Source organism: Canis lupus, chromosome 8, assembly GCF_048164855.1.
Source record: "Canis lupus baileyi chromosome 8, mCanLup2.hap1, whole genome shotgun sequence".
Taxonomy (NCBI): domain Eukaryota; kingdom Metazoa; phylum Chordata; class Mammalia; order Carnivora; family Canidae; genus Canis; species Canis lupus.
The window spans coordinates 56688366-56712225 of record NC_132845.1 but is presented as its reverse complement, the minus strand read 5'-3'; the positions used below and the strand labels follow the sequence as shown (position 1 = coordinate 56712225).

The 23860-nt window shown below is 41.8% G+C and overlaps 1 long non-coding RNA gene and 1 other non-coding gene across 2 annotated transcripts; both read right to left on the bottom strand.

Annotated features, from left to right (window-relative positions):
• Nucleotides 1-456: 456 nt before the first annotated feature.
• LOC140638610 (uncharacterized) lies at nt 457-23799 on the bottom strand. The gene is made up of 3 exons (XR_012035630.1): nt 21519-23799; nt 5484-5553; nt 457-1191 (listed from the first exon to the last, which is right to left on the bottom strand). It is a non-coding gene; the product is annotated as an uncharacterized lncRNA (long non-coding RNA).
• Nucleotides 20062-20252, bottom strand: LOC140639247 (U2 spliceosomal RNA). The gene has a single exon (XR_012036039.1). It is a non-coding gene; the product is annotated as a U2 spliceosomal RNA (small nuclear RNA).
• Nucleotides 23800-23860: the final 61 nt, after the last annotated feature.

The following is a 23860-nucleotide window of genomic DNA, read 5'->3' as shown; positions in this document are numbered from 1 at the left end:
TGGTCTCTGGCAAATGTGAAGGTAGTAGTGATAAAAGGCTGTGGTTTGCAAGTTTGTATACAAAAGCCAGGAGGGATCTAACTTGTCAGTTCTGAGATAGAGGAAGAGAGGACAATTCTCAAGGAAGGTGAAGGAGAGGGGGGGGCTGGAGTCTGATGCTCTCTGGAAGCTTAGGCCAAGGAGAAACAGGCTAGGAGATTCATGGCAGTGAGCATTTTTTGAAGTTGTGTGCTGTATGAAGTATCATGCAAAATTCTCTGCTACTTCCCCACGAAATCTTCAGTAAGATCTGCACTGCTTACTAATGCTTAGGGAAGTGTGATTTCTTTTTCAGGGGATGTAAAGAAATCCCAAGTCCTGCTTTAACTGTCTCACAAGGTGAAAACTAAAGTAATTCATAATGAGAAGCCAGAATCCAGACTGTGGGGACATCCTCGGCCTCAGGAATTTCAAAACTACAGAGAACAGGACATCTTTATTGCAGAAAACATTAAAATATAGTCTGATAAATATGCTAAAGGCTATTCCAGAAATATACAAAGTATTATATTACACATTGGAGAGAGTAACTAGCTCTACCTGAGAAATCGAAGAACGTTTCACAAGGTAAAATGCTAGTTGGACAGATGGAGAAGTAAAGAGGAAATCATTCCGTTAGAGCTAATACAGTCTGCCTCGAAATAGTCATGTCTCTCTTGACTGCTATGGACAACACAGGAAAAGAGGGCAGAGACTTAGGAAAGCGTATCGGCTGAAATGAATGAACAGGCAATAAATTAGAGCGCTTAAAAAGAAAATACAGATGAAAAAAGAAATCGTGAACTGTTTCATAACTGTGAGATTAGATTAACAACATGAAGAAAGTATTAAACTAAGCAAAGAGGTTTATGTTGGTGATGACAAAGGTACAGCCCACATGAAGATCTAACCATTATAAATATTTATATACCAGGGGCTGCTGGGTGGCACAGTTCATTAAGTAACTGACTCTTGATTCCAGCTCAGGTCATGATCTCAAGGTGGTGAGACTGCAGTCTGGGGTCAGACTCTGTGCTGGGCATGGAACCTACTCAGGATTCTCTCTCCCTCTTCCTCTGTTTCTCACTCTCTAAAATAAAATATGTGTTTACATATGTTTACATACTAAATAACATGCCTTCACAATGCTTCTTACAGCAAAGACAGCAGAACCTACAAGAACAAGACAAAAATGCAATGGCATTAAGCATTCATTCCATTTTCTTAGCCCATGACAGATCAAGTAGATAAAGAATAAGTAATGATAAAAAGTTCACAAAAAAACATAGCTTATGAGTATGAGCTTATAAATATAAGCATAAACCTGAATATTTAGTCAAAAACTGTTTATTGAGGACCTACTATGTGCCCAGTGTTATTCTAGTTAATAGAAGTTAATAAAACAGAAATAAATCCCCATGCTTGGGGACTTACATTCAGTGCAGAAAGATAGGATTACTAGGTCAAGGTGATATCTGCCACATTTCTCAACTCTAAACTATTTCTCAACTATTACTATTTCTCTTTTTATAAAAATAAATTTATTTTGGGGAGATACTCTGAGATTCTGTCTTATTTCTTATCATACATTTACGTACTAGTTTTAACATCCACTGCTGATTTTTGCCTTAAAAAATCATGACTGTCATGATTACCAAAGAGTGATTTTCTTCTGATTCTTTCACTGCTTCCATATTTACCAGTTGCAATCCAACTGTAAGCAAAAGGTTTCCCTCCTCTATTCATCTAGGTATATGGATAAATCTATTAAATCTATTTGGATTTGTAGATCCTTATCTAATGCTATAGATCATTATCCATTACTATTTATTTTTTATTTATTTGGTTGTTCAAACTATCCCCAGTTTGGCCAGTGCAGGCCCCTCAAAACTGGCTCCTGAGTCTTTTTAACATATCCCCATCATTTTAGTTTCTTCCTAGCTTTCTGGTATAACAAATATTCCCAGATCATATTGTATATTCCCTGCTCTTGCTCTGGAATCAGCCATTTCTTTCAGAAGTTTTGATTCTTGGGGTGCCTGGGTGGCTCAGTTGGTTAAGTATCTGACTCTTGCTTTCTGCTCAGGTCATGATCTTAGATTGTGATACTGAGCCATGCTTTGAGCTCTGCACTCAGTGGGAAGTTTGCTTGAGATTCTCTCTCTCCCTCTCTCTGCCATCCTTGCCCCAAAATAAGTAAATTATTTTTTTTTAAAGAAGTTTTGATTCTTTTGATTGGGAGAATTATATTTAAACACCATGATATGGGTCCTAGGTATGTGCATTGTTAGTTACTGGGCTGTTATTGCTGCTAGCCCACCCCATAGATAGATAAAGAAAGAGACAGAGATATATATACACAATATATTTATTTCTGGCATTTATTACCAATATTTAAAACCATGAATTCACACTGATAGATCCAGTTCCAATCCAACACCACTGGGTTTATTCTAGCCTTTCCTTTTTCCACATTTTTCCCTTTTCTAGCATGGAGAAACCTTTCTTGTGATCCACAACACATTTCTTTATTAAGATTCACACAAAATAGTTTCAAAATTGTGAATCTTTTAAAAACCAGATATTTGGGGGCACCAGGGTGGCTCAGTGGTTGAGAGTCTGCCTTAGGCTCAGGTCATGATCCCAGGGTCCTGGGATCGAGTCCTGGAACAGGCACCCCACAGGGAGGCTGCTTCTCCCTCTATGTCTCTGCTTCTCTGTGTCTCTTCTGAATAAATAAATAAAATCTTAAAATAAAACAAGAAAACTCAGATATTTTGAGTTCTGTTTCTGAGATATAAAAAGACTATGGATTGGTCTTTTTGATTTAATAAAAAGAGAGGAAAAGGAGAGCCCAAAATATACACTGAAGAAAGGTCCTACAGGTATAAAAACAGGTCTTTAAAAAAAAAGAAAAGAAGAAAAGAAAAGAAAAGAAAAGAAAAGAAAAGAAAAGAAAAGAAAAGAAAAGAAAAGAAAAGAAAAGAAAAGAAAAGAAAAAAGAAAAGAGTTCTTTTCAGCAGACCAACAAGAAACCCCAAGTTCACAGATGAGAACTCCCATCCCCATTCAAGCAGGAAGAGAATCTCACATGCAAACGGTATATTGGATCCTAAAATTTTCAGTTCAGAATTATGTTGCCTCATGAATTTGAAGCTACTGAGCTTCTAGATTTATCTTCCTACTTCCTAAATTTTGTATCATTTCTTTTCTTTCCTTTTTGTTGTCTTTTTATGCTGCATGCTGGGACAAACCATCACAGATGTTATTTTCAATGGTGTTTTTTCAATGATCTAATGTATCTTGAGTTTTTTACAGCACTGTGCTCTTTTTAAGATCTTTAATGGCTGCTTCTCATATCAGCCTATAAAATGGTTTTGAATGTCATTTCTTGTCTAATGACTTAAAAATGTGAGTTTTGCTTGTTTTAAGGTCTGTCTTTTCTATATTTCTCTATTTTCCCATTTCCTCATGCCTTGGTTCTTCAGTTTACTCATATTGCTACCAAACTCTTGATAATGTTATTTCCCAAACATCTGGTGATTCCTGAAGGTGTGTTTATCTTTCAGTTGACAAAAAGAATAACATAGAAGCTCCAAGAAATTCCAAGAAATAAAAAATGTAAAACCAATTACCCATAGAAGAAAAAAACAATATCAAACTTTTTAACACTGAATATACAGAAGGTAGGCAATGTCTATGAATTTCCAAAATAAAATTATATACAATCTAGATTTCAAGCTCTATTCCAGTCTAAGAAGAAAACCAGTGCCATGAAAGCAAAGCACCAATTTCATGAAAAAGGGAGAAAAAAAATCCTAAAAAAATTAGTTGAAGAAGCAAAAGAAAATGTTAAAATCATATAATTGATAATTTCAGAAATATACTATAAGAGTGGCACCTGGGTGGCTCAGTCAGTTAAACAACTGACTCTTGGTTTTGGTTTGGGTGGTGATCTCAGGATTGTGTGATCAAGCCCCACCCACATCCAGCTCCATGCTGAGCAGAGAGTCTCCTTGAGATTCTCTCCCTCTGTCACTCCTTTACTCTCTCTCTCTCTTTCTCAAATAATAAATAAATCTTTTAAAATATATTCTGTAAGAAATCACATATATTTAAAAATCATGTTAATAAAAAATAAATGGGATGCCTGGGTGGCTCAGCAGTTGAGCATCTGCCTTCGGCTCAGGGTGTGATCCTGGGATCCAGGATGGAGTCCCACATTGGGCTCTCTGCAGGGAGCCTGCTTCTCCCTCTGCCTGTCTCTGTCTCTCATAAATAAATAAATAAATCTTTAAAAAATAATAAGTAATTTAATTACTTAGAAATTTTAAAAACTGGGGCACTGGGCTGGCTCAGTCAGAAGACCATGCAACTCTTGATCTCAGGTCATGAGTTTAAGCCCCACATTAGGTGAAGAGAGAACCTAAAAATAAACAAACTTTAAAAACAATAAATCTTAAAAACCATGCTTGCTATCATTTAAGATATCTCAATGTAAGAGCAGCATAGCATCAAGGAGTAAAGTCTGAACTTATAATCTCAGAGATCAAGCTGAGAGACTCCTCGAATGAATTACAAAAGAACCAAGAGATTGAAAGTCTGAGGTAAACCCAGTTCAGAGAAATAGAGAATATAGAGATTCCTCCATTGGTCCATCAGTAGTTTGAGAAGGAAGGAACAAAGAGAACAGAGGGGATAAAATAAGAAAGGAAATAATGTGAGAAACTGTTCTGCCAGGTGGAAAAATATAAATCTATGAATAGCCAAACTATGCATAAAATGTAGCAGAGTTATTTTTTCAGACATTCAAGAATTCAGAAAACTGACCTCTCATAGAGCCAGTGGAGGGGGAGGTGGGGTTGGTAGCAGAGGGCAGGGGCAGAGGGAGAGAGGGAATCTCAAGCAGACTCCATGCTGAGCACAGAGACCAACACAAGGCTGGATCTCATGACCCTGAGATCATGACCTAAGACGAAATCAAGAGTCGGACACTTAACTGACTGAGCCACGCAAGTGCCCATTTCATGCCCTTATTTAAAAAAAAGTGGGGGAGGGGGGCTATAAGGTAGAATGGAACCAACCTAAGAGTATAAGAAGTGGAGACCCTTGGCCATTTGTGCAGCACCTAGTTTATACCCAAGCTGGGAGTCCTAGAGGTTCTGGGGCAGGTGTCTTTACATATAAAGAAGGTGGTCTTAGGAATCTGTTGGAAATATGAGCAATCTTAGGGAAGTCACAAAGATATGCTTCTTGGGTTGTGGGCAGGGGTGGGCATGGAAAAGGGGAAGGAAATCAGAAATTTTAGGACCAAAAAAAAAAAGAGAGAGACAGAGAGACAGAGAGAGAGCCATATAAGGAAGTTAGGATCAAATATGAAGCCAACTAAAGTGTAAAGTGATTCTGAACTAGATCCTATGGATGGTAAAAGAGTCTGTTTCACCCTGATACCCCAGAATACTTACCTTTGGGCATGCGGTTTCACAACATAAGATCATGTTTTCTTTTCTAGAAGTCCTATCATACTACTTGGTTCTGCAATGAAAGATAGTTATATTAACATAATATTGTAAGTAGTGTTTGTTCATTTTCAATTTCTGTGCCAAACCTATTTAGCAAAATGTAAATGTTATCAGCCTTGCAATGCACAGAAGTTGGGAGGCAGACGGAAGTAAAAAAAATGTAAGAGCATTAATTTCCACCATTTTGATAGTACCAAGAGATACTGTCTAAAGATAATAGAACAAAAAATTAAATTTTAAAGATCATATTTACCTTATAGGAATGATCGCTAGAAGAACTACAAATAAAAAGGTAGCTAGTTAAATTTGGAGGTGGGATTTTAACTAAGATTATTCCTTAACTTTCAAAATTGAACATCAATAAATACTGCCTATATATGATAAATAAAAAAGTAAAAGTATAAAAATATTATTTAAGTTAAGGAAGCAACAACCAGAATACTTAAAAAGAGAAATGGTTAAAAAAAAAAATAGGTTATTCTGGGGAGTGGAATAAGAAGTGAAAAGTCTGGAAGTGAAAGACTTTCACTTTACATGTTATGGTTCTGTATTGCTCAGCTTTTTTTCTCATATTTGTGTTCTAATTTAATAATGATTTTTTAATGTGTTAAAATGTTAGGGCAACCACTGAAAAATAGAATAAGATCTATAATTTCCAAAACCCAATATGAAAAAAATGAACCAAAGAAACTCAATCAATGCAACAGTATGCAGGAGAATGGGGGGGGGGGTGAGGGGGGGACAGATCAAAGAATTACTATAAACAGAAAATATAAAACAGGATGAAAAAAAGGAAGCAGGGATCCCTGGGTGGCGCAGTGATTTGGGGCCTGCCTTTGGCCCAGGGCGCGATCCTGGAGACCCGGAATCGAATCCCACATCGGGTTCCCGGAGCATGGAGCCTGCTTCTCCCTCTGCCTGTGTCTCTGCCTCCCTCTCTCTCTCTCTCTGTAACTATCATAAAAATAAATAAAAATTTAAAAAAAAAAAAAAGGAAGCAAAACTTTTAAAAGGCAAGTTGATCAAAAGGTAACTCTATTGCACTGAGAGAAATATATTAATTTAAGAAATAAATTTATAAAAGGTTTGGATATATTATGTATGTCATGTTAACAGCACTAAAATTAAAGTGGGAATTCAAGGAGGCCCTTAGGAGAAGAAAAGGGAATAGAGGGTTGTGTATTCCTGGGGCTACAGGAGTGAGGTGAGCTGAAATCATAGCTGAGTCCAGCCAGGTACAGCAGGGTGTCCTCCTGTGGCTGAATGGGGCCAGCCCATGTCTGACCACTCCATTAGAGAGCATTATAGGCTGAACTGTGTCCTCTCCCAAACCACATGTTCAAGTCCTAACCCCCAAGACCTTCAAAATGTGGCTGTGTTTGGAGATGGGGTCTTTAAGGGAGTTAAATAAGTTAAAATGAGGTCATTAAGGTAACTCTAATCCAATATGACTGGTGTTCTGAGAAAAGAAGACAATGTGAAGATGCAGGAAGAAGATGCAAGGAGAAGATGTGGCCCTCCACAAGTCAGGGAGATGGGACTCAAAAGAAACCAACTCTGCCAGCACCTTGATCTCAGACTCCAGAACTGTGAGAAGTCCCTCAGTTTTTGGTAGTTTGTTAGGACAGCCCTAGCAAAGTAGATACAGAGGGTCTCCTCTTCTTGATAATGATACTACAGTTAGAAAAGTCACATGCCGATGCAGTGGACACAATAAACAAATTATAGGCAGAACTGTATATGGGTCTAGAAGGTTCCACTTAGGCAGAAGGTCTGGGGTATAGTTTGGGAGGTTTTTGTGACGTTAGAAAAGTAGAAGTGGGAGATGGGCTTGAGATCCAAATTTAAGGAACTGGGCTGAAGCTGTGGTTCTGTTTATCTCTTCCTGACATGGTCGTAACTTAGGTAGAAGACGTTGGTAAAGCTATGTTGCCTCATTCTGTTACCAGACGGCCACTCATCAGTGGCAGGCAACACCAGTGGCAGACAACACTAAAAATCTAGGCTCAGTCTCCTGAGGGCTTGTGAATTGGGCTTTCTAGCAGTCAGACAGTTCTCTTGTTTGCTTTTCTTTTTTTTTTAATTTTTTTAATTTTTTTTAAATTTATTTATTTATGATAGTCACAGAGAGAGAGAGAGAGGCAGAGACACAGGCAGAGGGAGAAGCAGGCTCCATGCACCAGGAGCCCAATGTGGGATTCGATCCTGGGTCTCCAGGATCGCACCCTGGGCCAAAGGCAGGCGCTAAACCGCTGCGCCACCCAGGGATCCCTCGTTTGCTTTTCTTATCCCTTGCTGTTAAACGGAAAGACCGGGCCTGATTTTAAAATTCAGACAATAGAAGATAGTCAACAAACGATATTAGTAATCTCCAATTAAAAAGTGAAGACTCAAAGTAAGGAGAGGCTAATCAATGGACCAGAATAGAGTCTAGAAAGACTCACACATATTCAATTCATTCATTTTCAACAAAGGTGCCAAGTCAATGAAAAAGAAAGAGAAGAATTTTTAACAAATGATGCTAGAACAAATGAACATCCATACAGGAAAAAATAGAAATGAATCTCCACCTCTGATCACTGCACACGCAAAAATGAATTTGAAATGGACCATACACCAAAATGCCAAAGACACAAAGCCCCACTTTTTTGAAGAGTGAAATACTTGAGCGGGAACTTCATGTGCCAATATGCACATGAAAAGGTGCTCGCTGTCATTAGGGAAAAGTAAAAGACAGAGACTCTTTGTTTTTAAGTCCTGCTACCGGGGATCCCTGGGTGGCGCAGTGGTTTAGCGCCTGCCTTTGGCCCAGGGCGTGATCCTGGAGACCCGGGATTGAATCCCACATTGGGCTCCTGGTGCATGGAGCCTGCTTCTCCCTCTGCCTATGTGTCTCTGCCTCTCTCTCTCTCTCTGTGACTATCATAAATTAAAAAAAAAAAAAAAAAAAATTAAGTCCTGCTACCCAGCCACGGGCTATATTTTCCTAAAGCAAAAATACCTCCCCTAAAAAATTAGGGGAAATAAAAGAGATGGAAAGCAAGAAATTCATCATTAAGAATGCTAATTAGGGATCCCTGGGGTGGTGCAGCGGTTTGGCGCCTGCCTTTGGCCCAGGGCGCGATCCCGATCCTGGAGACCTGGGATCGAATCCTACGTCGGGCTCCCGGTGCATGGAGCCTGCTTCTCTCTCTGCCTATGTCTCTGTCTCTGTCTCTCTCTGTGTGACTATCATAAATAAATTAAAACCTTTAAAAAAAAAAAAGAATGCTAATTAACACAGTTTTGTGGAGAGCAATTAGGCAGAATTGAACATCATCTTACCTGCAATGTAAAATGCATGCTTTGACCCAGCACTATCGATTGTAGGGATAATCTAAAGAAAACCCATCCCCCTGCATAAAGACGCACGTACAAAAGTGTTTGCTGCAGTTGTATTTGGAAGAGCAAAAATTTGGAGACTCTCTAAAATGCCCACAGGTATGGGGAGTGGTTAAGTAAACTTTGGTGCTTCCATTATCAGTATGAGGGATGTAATCGTTAAAGTAACAAGGTAGACTTGTATTTACTGACATAGAGAGATCTCCGAGACATATAGACCTATTGCTAAGTGAAAAAAGAAGTCACCAAACAATGCAAATGGCTCTATTTACATTATTAAAGACTTACAGGAAGGTGAACTTTTTTTTGTAAGTAAAGGCAAAGGTAAATTTCGAGAAGGATATGCATGGGAACATAAGAGTGTGTCTTTGGGTGCATAGGTGGTAAGGATAATCACTTAAGTATGGTAAGTACATAAGATGATAAGTGATACCATCACTTTTTACTCTTTATCTGTTACTTGAATTGTTCATAACTAGGATGAATTTACTTGTTCCCCATGTATTTAAAAAAATAACAAAGCTGCTTTCTTAAGTACTGAATATTAATTATTTTTTTAACAATTTTTTTTTAATTTATTTATGATAGGCACACAGAGAGAGAGAGGAGAGAGGCAGAGACACAGGCAGAGGGAGAAGCAGGCTCCACGCACCGGGAGCCTGACGTGGGATTCGATCCCGGGTCTCCAGGATCGCGCCCTGGGCCAAAGGCAGGCGCCAAACCGCTGCGCCACCCAGGGATCCCTGAATATTAATTATTAATGAAACTAACATGTATAGGGTTTAGCCTTACCCTCTGGTAAAAGCATTACATATGTTATCTCCCTGAATCCCGCAAAATGGGCACCGGTGTTCATTATATGACCAAGTGCATGCTTAGAAGGTTTTATTTATTTTTTTTAATTAATTTATTTATTATAGTCAGAGAGAGAGAGAGGCAGAGACACAGGCAGAGGGAGAAGCAGGCTCCATGCACCGGGAGCCTGATGTGGGATTCGATCCCGGGTCTCCAGGATCGCGCCCTGGGCCAAAGGCAGGCGCTAAACCGCTGCGCCACCCAGGGATCCCTTAGAAGGTTTTAGTGGTGCTCAGTGGCACCTTAAAATCATCTGAGGGGCATTTGTTTTTTGTTTTTTTTTTTTAATTCTGATGGTCGGAACTCATCTTGGATCCATAGGACCAGAATCTCTTATGGGGGGGGCCCCGAGCACCTGCGATTTGCATAAGCTTCAAGAAATGATTCTAATGCGCAGCCAGTGTGGAGAACCAATGGTTGACATTGTTCTTGATGCTAGGCCACACTGCTAGTAAATAATGCAGCATGGCTACACTGCCCCTTCATTATAGGTATAGATGTAGACATAGATGGTACAGGCATAGCTGTAAGTATAGGTCTCCGTGTAGGTATAGATACAGATAGATGATTAGATATAGGCATAAATATACATATTGAATACATCTATTTTGGGGGCACCTGAGTGGCTCAGCGGTTGAGTGTCTGCCTTTGGCTTAGGTTGTGATCCTGGGGCCCTGGGATGGAGTCCCACATCAGGCTCCTGGTGAGGAGCCTGCTTCTCTCTCTGCGGGTGTCTCTGCCTCTGTGTGTGTGTGTGTGTCTCATGAATACATAAAATCTTTAAAAAAAAAGAATATATCTATTTTTTCAATTATGGATGAAGAGCACCTTAAGTATCAAACGGACCATGCAATGTTCTCTCTTCCTGTTCCCTCTGATATACCCATCCTGTTTCTGCCTTCCACAGCGGTCACCAAAACTCCTGAGGGGTGATACACGAAATATTCAACAATCAGACAGCACAGGCACTGACCCATCAGAATGGACCCTGGACTCAGCACTAGAGCGGGATTTGGGCTTTAACCTTCTGGTCACTGGCTCCTGAGGATGTGAGAGTTTTCCTCCGGAAAGGCGGCAGTGGAATACCACTCGGCGGGCACAAGACAGTAGCTGGTTTACAAATGACTCTTGAAATAGTTCCATATTTTAACTAGATCAGTAGTGCCAGCGCCTGCTTGTGCCCAGACCGAGGTCTGAATGGTGGTGGTGGTGGTAGTAGTAGTGTTTTTTAACGGTTGTCCTGAGACAGTCTGCCTGTCAGGCAACTATTTCAACTATTTCCACCCAAAGACTTGCTTCTTGAGTGTTGAGAGTAAAAGAACATGGCTGGCAAGCAGTCTGTGATCCACACCGGGCTGCCCCCACCAGCTGCTGTGTGCCTGGCAGCCCCCCACTCCCAGCCCTGCTCATTCCCAGCTCCAAGGGGGTTTGTCACTTTGCTGATTACTGCCATGTTTCCCTCCTGAAGTGGCAGCTCCAGTTGTTTCCCAGATAATTTCCAAGATGCTAATTGCCACCTGCTGATTTCCTGTAAACACTGTACTTTACACATGTGATTAATCAGAAAGCTGTGGACTGTTCTGAAGAAGCGTGTGTGCCTGCGTGTGTGCGCGTACCCGTTTCATTACTGTGGTGAATTTAAATCACAGGCGATGTTTGCTCACAAAGCCGCATTAGCGAAACGGCAGGGAAAACAAAATTACAAAACACCATAAACTGCAAGTTCACAGACTATATAAACAACAATTCGAGTCAGCCCGACAACTCGCTGAGTCAATTCTGGTATGGAGCAGCAGGCACGGAGCATCTCCAAAGGAGACTTGGAATCATAGGTGCTTATGTTTCTTAAAGAAACTAAAACTGAAAACATTTTCAAAGGTTTCTGGTAAAGAATGATGTCTGGTTTCAAGCTCAACCTTGTACCAAATCCTGGGTCTTCCTCTGACCACCCATAAGATCTGTACAAATTCCCTGAACCTTCAAGCTCCCTTTCCTCATCTGTCAAATGGAGATAATTTCCAAGACACTGGAGATAGCATGTAAAATACTTCTATTACATATTAGTCAGAATTGCTTGGGTCGTTAGTAAAAGAAATTTAATTCAAAGTGGCTTAAACAGGAATGCCTGGGTGGCTCGGCAGTTGAGCGTCTGCCTTCAGCTCAGGGCGTGATCCCAGAGTCCTGGGATAGAGTCCTGCATCGGGCTCCCTGCAGGGAGAGCCTGCTTCTCCCTCTCTATGTCGCTGCCTCTCTATATATATACCCCTCATAAATAAATAAGCAAAACCTTAAAAACAAAACAAAACAATGGGACCCCTGGGTGGCTCAGTGGTTTAGCACCTGCCTTCAGCCCAGAGCATGATCCTAGAGTCCCAGGATCAAGTCCCCCATCAGTCTCCCTGCATGGAGCCTGCGTCTTCCTCTGCCTGTGTCTCTACCTCTCTCTCTCTCTCTCTCATGAATAAATAAATAAAATAATAAAAAACAAAACAAAAAAACAAAGTGGTTTAAGCAAAACAAGAACTGGAATGACTCAAAAATAAAGACCAGGCGCTCTGACTTCAGGTGCTATCGGATCCAGATGCTCAAAAAATGACTTTGGGACTCTGACACCCTCCCCATTTTGGGCCCCTGCTTTCTTCCCTGTGGACCTCTTTCTCAAGCAAACATTATTTATGGCAAGCTGGTACACTAACCATAGCTCCACACATATATCTTATCTTCCCAGCAACCACAGAGAACTGGTATGGATAGTACTTCTCTTGGAATATGACCCACTAGCCCATTCTCAGATCACAGTTTGGGTGTGGTCAAGTGTGTACTTACTTAGACCCTACCCAAACTCCAGATAGACACAGAACAAGCCACATACATACATGAAGACCCATATCAGCAGATGTACTGAGTGATGAGAAGTTTGCTCAGCTCAGAGAAGAGTTGGTCGACCCTTCTTACATATTCTCACACAGGATGACTCCATTTCAATCCTAGGCCAATAAGGTCAAGTGGGCAGTCCACAGACCTAAACCTAGACACATCTGGCCAGAGTAACAATTTGCCATTATCTGTTCCTAAGCCTGTCTGAAGGCTTACAGCACTTCCTACAAGAAATTCTCATCATATCCTTACCTGCAGTGCTAGTCTTGAAAGTATAGGACTCATCAGTCTACCTAATAACTTAGCCTTTTTATGTGCTCTATCCACTTGTGGAGCAAGATAGGATCCTCTGCCCCTTCATTTCCACTGTCCCTCCTCCTAGACTTGCCCCCTAATGTGAAGAGTCCTTTAGTGTGATAATGCATCAGTTATCCTATGAGAGTTGATCAATACAAGTCATAAAGGTTTGATGTCTTTAGGTACCTTGCTCTAAAAATTGTGAAAATTCAAGGCAAATGGGTCTTATCAGACAGATGAAAGGAGCAGGTGCACAAGAAGGCTGTTGGCTCTTATTAGAAAAGGATGGAGGGATGGAGATCAAGATAAAGGGGACTTCCTGGCACCCATGAAAGGCAAACTTAGCCAAAGGTAATACACATAAAACAAAAAAGAATGTTGGTAGCAGCCTCTGGACTCTGAATCTCTTCCTGACTGGCTAGGAGAACTAAAGTCCTTTCTATAATGAACTGAGCTGACTAACCTTTCCAGTCACTGTGAGTTAAAGGAACAGAGACACAGCACAAAGTGATGGTGAAAAGCACAGACTCTGGATTCAGACCATCTGGATTTGAATCAAGGATCCTACACTCCATATGCAGGACACCTTGAACATGTTATTTAACTTCTCTGAGCCTCGGTTTCCTTGTTGGTGAATAAAAAAATAATAATGGTATCTACCTCCCAAGGCCGTTATGAGAAGGAAATTAGTTAATATATACATGAACCATTTAAAACTGAACCTGGCTCATTATAAATACTAAATACATATTAACCTTATACAGACAGCAACCTGGACTCCCTTACATCAGGGAACCTCCTTGTTTATATGTACATGGTTGACTGGGTGAACACCCAGGACAAGTGCTGAGTCTCTTTCTAGATTTGCAAAGGCAAAGTAGCGGTGACCAAGAGAGGTGTGGCTTGCACCCAAGGAACTTTGATTCATTCACCGACTGCTACTTGCTTTTGCTGCACTTGATTTTGATGTAAAGGGTTTTTCTTTTGTTTGGCAGTGTTGGAGCAAGCTCTTCCACCGCCTTACTCTGAAAATAAAAGGTCTGTGGTGTACTTTTGAAAAGACTTGGCACAGTCAATTACAAGGGTGAGGCGGGTTGGTCACAAGATGGCTTACATGGACATCAGCCTTTGCTAACAACTAGGAAGCAACACCACAAGCAGGCACTGGGGTCATAACAGGTGTTCCCAGAATTCCAGATGCAAAGACCAGTTATAGCCCAGAAAGGTCATTGTGCAGGTATCAGATGATGGTAGAGACTGCACTACAGACCAGCTCAAACATGGTTTGCCTTAAGTGTGCTTGCAGTTGTGGTGGCCCACAGTATCTTGTCAGTCATCTTTACATTCTGGCATCCCCAATCTCCCTCTTTTTCACCAATTCCCCATTCAAGTCACTACATTACTGCGTGTCCTCTATTCCCACTCACCTTGAGAACTCCTTTTCCTTATCAAGCCAATTCCTGCTCACTCCTCAAGCATAACTGAATTTCAGTCTCCTCCTTGAGGTTTGTTTTGACCACTTCCAAACACTCTGAATTGATACTTATTACCTGATACAATCATGTAGAATTCTATACTGTCTTACAACAACCTCTTAAGACTAGGGCCTTGTGACCAAACATCCATTAGTTTTACCTGTATTCCTTCATTCCTTCTGCTGGTAGTAACATCTGCCCAATTTTTCTCTGGGGGAAAAAAAAAGCCCCTTTAAACTCTTGGTCCATGTGGCTCAAAAGGCTCAGTTCCCAGGATGCAAATATGACCCAGGCTGACCAATCAAGTATTCCATCTCCCTGGTCACAGTGATTGGATCAGGGGTGGGCACATGACCCAAATCAACCCTATGAGCTTCAGTTCCTGGATTTTTGCTGAAACCACTGAAAAAAAGGAGAAGAAGGAACTCTCTTGCAAAAGACCTGCAGCCACCATATAATGGGAAAAAACCTCCTGAAAATTAGGCCACTTCAGAAAAAAGCAGAGCTGATAAAATGAGGGAACAAGGTGCCTAAAGATATGATCTAGGTCTCTAGATACAGTTATGCCTAAACCTAAATATCTCCTAGCCATTTCAGTTATATGAGATAATAAAATCCCTTCATTCATCCATGTGACAAATATTTATAGGAGCCCTACTGTGTGCTGGGCACTGTTTTAGACACTAGAATACTTTTTTTTAACCTAATACAATATAAACTATATTTCTTTGGTTACAACTGAAATCACCCTGGTCAGCAAAGTCTTCATGTCGCTTCATTAATACAATTGTATTTAATCTCCTTCATGTGAATGCCTCTTTTTCCCAAGTAGATCATACACTCACTGAGAATGGAGACCACACATATTTCTCTGTATCACCAATTGTGTTATGTACATACTAAATAATTAGCAAATTGCAAATTATTTTTTTAAATTTTTATTTATTTATGATAGTCACACACACAGAGAGAGAGAGAGAGAGAGAGAGAGAGAGGCAGAGACACAGGCAGAGGGAGAAACAGGCTCCATGCACCAGGAGCCCAACGTGGGATTCGATCCCGGATCTCCAGGATCGTGCCCTGGGCCAAAGGCAGGCACTAAACCGCTGCGCCACCCAGGGATCCCTATCCTCCTCTTATTTAAAGATTTATTTATTTTAGAGAGAGAGAACAAGAAGGGGAGGGACAGGAGAGAGGGAAAGAGAATCTTGAGCAGACTCTCTACTGAGCATAGAGACTGATGAGGGGGCTCAATCTCATGACCCTAAGATCATGACCTGAGCTGAAATCGAAAGTCCAATGCTTAAGCAACTGAGCCACCCAGGAACCCCTTTTCACCTTTTATATAATCGCCCAACAGCCTTTAATGAAAATGGTCACTCTGTTCTTTCAACACCTGTTTTCCTTAGATGCCATGATACCACACTCTAGTGGTCTGTCTTTTTACATCCTAGTTATTTTAATTCAGGCTTCTATGTGTTTTCTAGAGCTGCCATAACAAAACACCACAAACTGAGCGGCTTAGCAGAAGTTGATCGTTTCACAGCTCTGGATGCCAAGAGCCTGAGACCAAGTTACCAGCACATCCATGCTCCCTCTGAAGGTTCTAGGGAAGGATTTCTCCTAGCTTCCAATAGTTCTTTGGCTTTTTCGTTTTTTAAGATTTTTATTTATTCATGAGAGACAGAGAGAGAGAGAGAGGCAGAGACACAGGCAGAGGGAGAAACAGGCTCCACGCAGGGAGCCTGATGTGGGACTCGATCCCAGGACTCCAGGATCACACCCTGGGCTGAAGGCGGCGCTCAACCGCTGAGCCACTGGGGCTGCCCAGCTCTTTGGCTTTTGATAGCATAACTCCAGTCTTCACATGGAGTTCTCCCTGTGTGCATAGGTCTATTTCCAAATTTCCCCCTTTTTATAAGGTCACAATCATACTGAATCAGGTGTCCTTCTCCAGCATGGCCTCATCTTAACTAAATACATCTACAATAACCATATTTCCAAATAAGGTCACATTCTGAGCTACTGGGGGTTAAGACTTCAAAATATGTATGGGGAGGCACAATTCGACCTATAACAATTCCCCTCCTCTACTGTCTACTCAACAATGGGGTTGTGTTCTTGGAGCATGGATCTTCCTTCTCTCCCCTTATATATATATCTGTGCTCTTTCCCTATATGTTTTCATCAAATCTGATGGCTTTAAAATATATGCTGATGACTTGCAGATTTCTTTTTTTTATTTTTATTTTTTTTTATTTATTTTTTATTTTTTAATAAATTTATTTTTTATTGGTGCAGATTTCTATCTCCACTTCTGACCTCTTTCTTGAGATATACCCAACTATTCACTTGACTCTTCCATATCTAATAGAGATCTCAAAATTATGGCATCCAAAACAGAATTAATTTTCACCACTACTCCACTCCCAACAAACAAGACCCTACTAGGTCTCCCCACATCAAAAACTGTAGTGTCATCAACCAAGTTGCTCAAATAAAAAACTGAGGAACCAGGGATCCCTGGGTGGCTCAGCGGTTTAGCACCTGCCTTTGGCCCAGGGCACAATCCTGGAGTCCCGGGATCGAGTCCCGCGTCGGGCTCCCAGCATGGAGCCTGCTTCTCCCTCCTCCTGTGTCTCTGCCTCTCTCTCTCTTTATCTCTATCATAAATAAATAAATAAATCTTAAAAAAAAAATGAGGGTCCCTCCCTCTTATGTTCCATAACCAAGCTATGACAAATCCTAACAGTTTTGCATTCAAAATATATAGAACAGGGATCCCTGGGTGGTGCAGTGGTTTAGCGCCTGCCTTTGGCCCAGGGCGCGATCCTGGAGACCCGGGACCGAATCCCACGTCAGGCTCCCGGTGCGTGGAGCCTGCTTCTCCCTCTGCCTATGTCTCTGCCTCTCTCTCTCTCTCTCTCTCTCTCTCTCTGTGTGACTATCATAAATAAATAAAAATTAAAAAAAAATATATATAGAACATATCCATTTCTCTCCACCTCTGTCGTCACATCCAAGTCCAAGCCATTACGAATCTTTTGCCAAAAGTAAATCCATAGGCCCCTATCTGGCCACTCTTCTTTACCTTCTCCAATCCACCCTCAACATCAGTGTGATTTTGATAAAGTGTACATCCTATTACGTCACTCAGTAGCTTTAAATCCTTAAATGCCAATTTCTAGAATCAATTACGTACTCTTTACCATGGCCCACAAGGATTTTCCAACATAGTCTGGGCCCTGCCTGCCTCCATCCTTACTCTGGACCCTCTCCTCCTCTTGCTCATTATGCTCCAGCCACACTGGTCTCCTTTCAGTTTGTAGAACACTTCACACTATTTCTCACCTCGAGGCCTTTCCATACCTCACTATTTCTCTTTCTAGGAATGCTCTTCCGTAGATTCTGCACACATATGGATCCTTCTCATCCTTGAGACTCCAGCTCAAATATCAAACCTTAGAGAATCTCTTCTCATCAAACTTTCTAAAGTGACCCCTGCCTAGTTACAGTCTATTCTGAATTTATCCTGTTTATTTATAAGCGTACTTGTGTATTATTTGTCTCCTTCTCCAATCTCCACAAGAACGTAAGCTCCTAAAGAGCAGGAATCAAGTCTGTCCTTTCCACTGTGTTTTCAGTATTTCAATACTTCACCTGAAACACAATTAACTTCTATCTATGTGTTTAATGGATGGGTGGATGAACAAAAAAAAATAGGCCCTAGAAATCCTCTTATTCAAATCCCTGTATGCTGAGTATTCCCTTAGCAGACTATTTCCAGGAGTCTATACGAGAGATCTCTTTTTCCTAGAGACAGAGAGATACCCCCACTTTCTTGCAGCAATGGGCACATTTTGCATTTCCTTCAACATAAAGTTCAAATTCCTTCCAATCTGTCTGTAAAACTTCATTTTCCACAACTTCCTTCCCCATAATAAATTCATAGCACACTCAACTTCATACCATTACATGAAAATACTACCCATGCTTATAATGTTACCTCCCTTGGGAATGCCTTCCTTCTTCCTCCTGCTAAACATCTTTTAAGATTCCCTCTATGAAGCTTTTCCTGGTAGCCAGAGAGGTTATTACTCTGTCACGTCAGAGGCCTTCATACATAAATACCTCTACCATGTTTACTCTGATATATGACAATTCAACACCTCGATATATTACAGTGAAACTCACAAATTACAAAAATAAAGATAAAATCCTGAAAGCAGCTTGGGACAAGAGGTCCTCAGATACATAAGGCTGGCAGCAGACCTGTCCACAGAGACCCAGTAGGCCAGAAGGGACTGGCTTGATATACTTAAAGTGCTAAAAGGGAAAAATATGCAGCCATGAATACTTTATTCAGGAAGGCTGTCGTTCAGAATAGGAGAGATTGCTTCTAAGATAAATAAAAACTAAAGGAATTCATGAACACTAAAACAGCCCTGCAAGAAATATTAAAGGGGACCCTTTGAGAAGAGAGAGAGACCAAAAGTAACAAAGACCAGACAGGAATAGAGACAATCTACAGGCACATCGACTTTACAGGTAATACAGTGGCACTAAATCCATTATCTTTCTATAATTACTCTGAATATAAATGGACTAAATGCTCCAATCAAGACATACGGCATCAGAATAGATAAAAAGCAAACTCTATAAATATGCTTACAAGAGACTCATTTTAGACCCAAAGACACCTCCAAATTGAAAGTCAGGGAATGGAAAGCCATTTATCACACTAATGGACATCAAAAGAAAGCTGGAGTAGCCATCCTATCAAACAAACTGTATTTTATTTTTTATTTTATTTTTTAAAGATTTTACTTATTTGGAAAAGATAAAGAGAGAACACAAGTGAGGGGGGAAGGGCAGAGGGACAAGTGCTTGATCTCAGGACCCCAAGATCATGACGTGAACCAAAGGCAGACCCTTAACCAACTGAGCCACCCAGGTACCCCAGACAAATTAGATTTTAAACCAAAAACTGTAGTAAGAGGTGAAAAAGGACACTATACTTAATATACAATTCTATTTCCCTATTTTACTCTTACTTTGAGTAAAAGGATTATGTTTTATACTTTGCCCACTAATGCCTAGCATGGTGCCTAATAGATAGCCAGGAAAAGAATTGTTGACTACTATACATGCATATATAGTTGAAATTTTTCATTATTGTACTGCTCAGTGGAGTGAAAGGAACTGGAACATATTAACAGTTATTATTCTGTCAGCTATCTGACCATCATTAATGAACCAGTGGAAGTGGTGATTTTTAATTTGTGAAAAAGAAAACTATTTCAACTAGTTATGGCTTGGTTAATACATCATATTTGAAAATACTCTGTTCAAAATAGACACACCAATATAGATACTCAACCTTTTCATGTCTGCTTTTCAATTTTTAAAGAAATGCTGTAAATGTTCAGGGCATAAAAGAAATGAGATGTAACAGGCATTACGAGGAAATTGTCTAGCTTGGATTTTTTTTTTAACTTTGCATAGGCATAGATAGCACTTCCTGGAACTATTTAACGTATAGTTAACTTAAACTATAGTTTGCTTTTATGGTAACCCTACTTTTGGCCAATGGGTTTTATTTTATTTTATTTTATTTGGCAATTTTTTATTTTTTTTATTTTTTTACCGTTCCTGGAAGTACTACAATACCAGGTCAATGTGCAGAGTGGACGGAGCAAGCTCCTATTCCATCTCCCTGCTCCAAAAATCCATTTAATATATTGTCCTCGGATAGAGGACGTATCAGATATTAAACTGATAGAAACAGATACTACACTTGATCTTAGCCAAAAGGCCGAGAAGCGATGGCAAATGTTTTTTTAAATAGTTTTTTTTTTTATTTTTATTTATTTATGATAGTCACAGAGAGAGAGAGAGAGGCAGAGACACAGGCAGAGGGAGAAGCAGGCTCCATGCACCGGGAGCCCAACGTGGGATTCGATCCCGGGTCTCCAGGATCGCGCCCTGGGTCAAAGGCAGGCGCTAAACCGCTGTGCCACCCAGGGTTCCCCGGCAAATCTTTTTAAAGCAAGGCATAACCCTATGGTTTCCAGCCAAGGAGCTTGTGGATCAGCACCATGGACAGAGGAATGGCGTGTAAAAGGTTGCTCTAAGGCAGTTTGTGCAATGACCACTGTGATGTCAGATATACTACCGAGAAAGACTGGTGTGAACATTCTTCTAGGGATCATTTGAAGACAGCGGCTTTGGATTTGGGTCAACTCAGAGGGTAGTCTTAAGAAAATAACTCCTCCAAGATGTCTCCAACTAGTATGCTCTGCTTCATACTTTGGATTTATTGACCTATATTGATTCACTGTTTTTTCCACAATCTGTTCAGTTCTCAAATCACCAACATTTTCACTACAAAGTAAATGTAAACACCTAATTAGAGAATGTGGAGGACATCTGTTCTTCTTACCTGTCCAGCATTTATGAGCCTTTTCTCTTTGCAAGCCAGCTTTCAAACAAACAACTGTTTTTAAGATAGTATTAAGGAATTCTTGATGCTAATGAGAAGCGTTTGATGGTATGGAAGTTATGCTGAAACTAAGAGTCCCTGTCTTTTAGCAATACATTCTGATAGTTACACATGAAAAATGTGACGTCTGGGATTTGCTTCAAAAAATTCACGAAGTGATAGAGGCACAGAGAAGACAAGACTGGCCATGAGTTGCTGACTGTTGAAACTGGAGGATGAGACATGATAGTTAATCCAGTTAATTCTTTCTTATGTTTGAAATTTTCCATTAAAAATATATGTATGTGGGCATGCCTGGGTGGCTCAGTAGGTTAAGGATCTGCCTTAAGTTCAGGTCATGGTCTCTGGGTCCTGGGATCAAATCTCCTACCCAGCAGGGTCTACTTCTCTCTCTCCCTCTGCCCCTTCCCCTGCTCATGCACACTCTCTCAAACAAATTCTTAAAAAATATATATATATATACACACACACACACACACACACACACATTTTACTGAGAGGAAAGGGAAAGGGAAAGGGAAAGGGAAAGGGAAAGGGAAGGAAAGGAAGAAAACCTACATCTGAGGTATAATGAACAACAAATCCCAGTACCCACTGCTCCAAGAGAAGCTCTGAGGAGGTTAGGCTATAACTTTCCCATGCAGATGAGATTTTCTCTTGTGGAAGATGTCCATGTGATGGAATAGGAAGTTCAGATGTCTATAGATGATTACTTTCTTGAGGAGCAAGATGTTTCAGGAGAGCAGTTTCGAAGAAATGAAACCTTTCATGTACTATTCCCGACAAGAAGCAGCTGGGCGGCATTGCAGGGACTGAGGCTGAGCGTGGAAGGTGGTTGATGGTAGGCCCAAGGTCAGTAGTACACTTAAGTTCTAAGTTCGATCCAAAACAAAAACAAAACAAAACACTGTTCAAATATGATAGGATAGATAAGTAGAGGGAACCAAGATATAATGCCAAACACATTAGGATGGAGAGGAGCTAAAATATGAAGAGGGTGGAGAGGTTCAAAAGGAAGACACATCTAAATACTGGGCGGGGGGGGGGGGGGGGGGCGGTGTCCATTAGGTAATTTTAATTGTAGCAGTCATGTCAGAAGCAAATAAAGAGCCAAAAAAGAGGCTGGGGGATAAAATAAGAAAGTGAATGTAAAAGTGCTTCAAAATCTGTGAAACTGCACACACGGCAAGAACTGCTCAAAGGCTGTGGACAGCGGCTGAGGTTGAGTGCCTATAAGCACTTGCTACATGTGACAAACACAAAAAGTCCTGCTTCATTGAGCTAACTTTCTGGTGGGGGAAACAAATAAATGTATTTGCCAAGTGTGTGGATTCCACCTGCTTCATTTAGAGAGAAAATGTGGCCTCCATCTCACTGCAGTCCCCACCATCCCCTACTGTCTTACACTCTGCCTACTTCACTCGTTTATGTTAATCTGCAGGAGTTCTGCAGGCTTATGAGCCATGCTCTCCAAAGTCCCTGAGCTGCTTGTGATGCCTGCCTCTCCTAAAACCACCAAATGGCCCCATGAGAACATAAAAGCACATAAAAGACCCTTTTCTTCTCTGAAACTGAATCCTGAGTTGCCACTAATCTGAAGTTACCTTGGGTGGTTACGTCACCTCACTGAGAGCTTAATGTTCTTACCTGCTGCGTGGAGGCAATCATGTCTGGTTTACAGGACTTCCGTGAGGACTAGACATTGCCTAACCAGCTCTTACTCTTCTCTGGGATCTCATCCTTGGCAATACCTCTTCAAAGAAACCTACTCAGACCTCCTGACTAGGTCAAATCCCTCTAATATATGTGGATACTCCCACCATGTTCCTCTTCCTGGTAGTACCTGTGGGCAATTATAATTGTACCTTAGCTTATTTGATTATTTGACTAATACCTGCTCCTCCCAACAGGCTTGGAAGTGCAAGAGTGCCACGGATCCTGCTTTTGCTCACCACCTATCATCATGCCTGCCACAAAATACACGCTCAAAAAATACTAAAAAGAAAAGTGAACTGCAAAGACAACCCCTGGCACATCCAAGGTACCCAATAAATTCTCTCTGAGCCTCCCTCACCTAATGCCTGTCACATAAACGACACTCCTAGCTTCTGGGCTGCTGGAATTTGTAGGCTGAGTTTTAACTAAGGCTTCTGCTGAGAAAGAGAAGTCACTAAGCTCTTCTAATAGGGCCACCTACTCCTAGAACAGAGATTTTTGTTTTGCCCGCTGATGTATATGCTAAGTGCCTAAAACACCGCCTGGCACCTCGTCAATGAAGGGATGGATGGGTGGGCAGGCAGGCGTCACTCTTGAGTTCCACAGGGGTGAAACTTGAGTTGGGGGGTGAGGACAGCTCCTCCGCAGTGGCGGGTGGAGAGGGAAGAGCGGGGACTCTGGGTCAGGACCCCCTCTGTTCACGGTCAGCCACATCAACTTCCCCGAGCGAGGGGCCTAAGAACCCCCAGATGAAGGAGTATCCCCAAGCCAGCCCTGGGGTATGGGATGGAGCCGAGCACAAGCGCTCCCGCTCCCGTGGAAGAGGCAGCGAACTGCTGGGGCGCCCCCCCCATCGCCCCTGGGGAATGGGACCCAATGGGAGCTGCCCCCGCTGCTCCCGCCTTGGAGGACCGACGGGCCGCCCCGCGCCGCCCTGGGGGTGGGACCCGGCTGCTCCCACGTGGAGGACCGACGGGCCGCCCCGCGCCGCCCTGGGGTGGGACCCGGCTGCCCCCGCTGCTCCCGCGTGGAGGACCGACGGGCCGCCCCGCGCCGCCCTGGGGGTGGGACCCGGCTGCCCCCGCGTGGAGGACCGACGGGCCGCCCCGCGCCGCCCTGGGGTGGGACCCGGCTGCCCCCGCTGCTCCCGCCGGGGAGGACCGACGGTGGCCCAGATGCTCCCGCACGGGGCGGGGGGGCCGCCGGGCCGAGCCCCC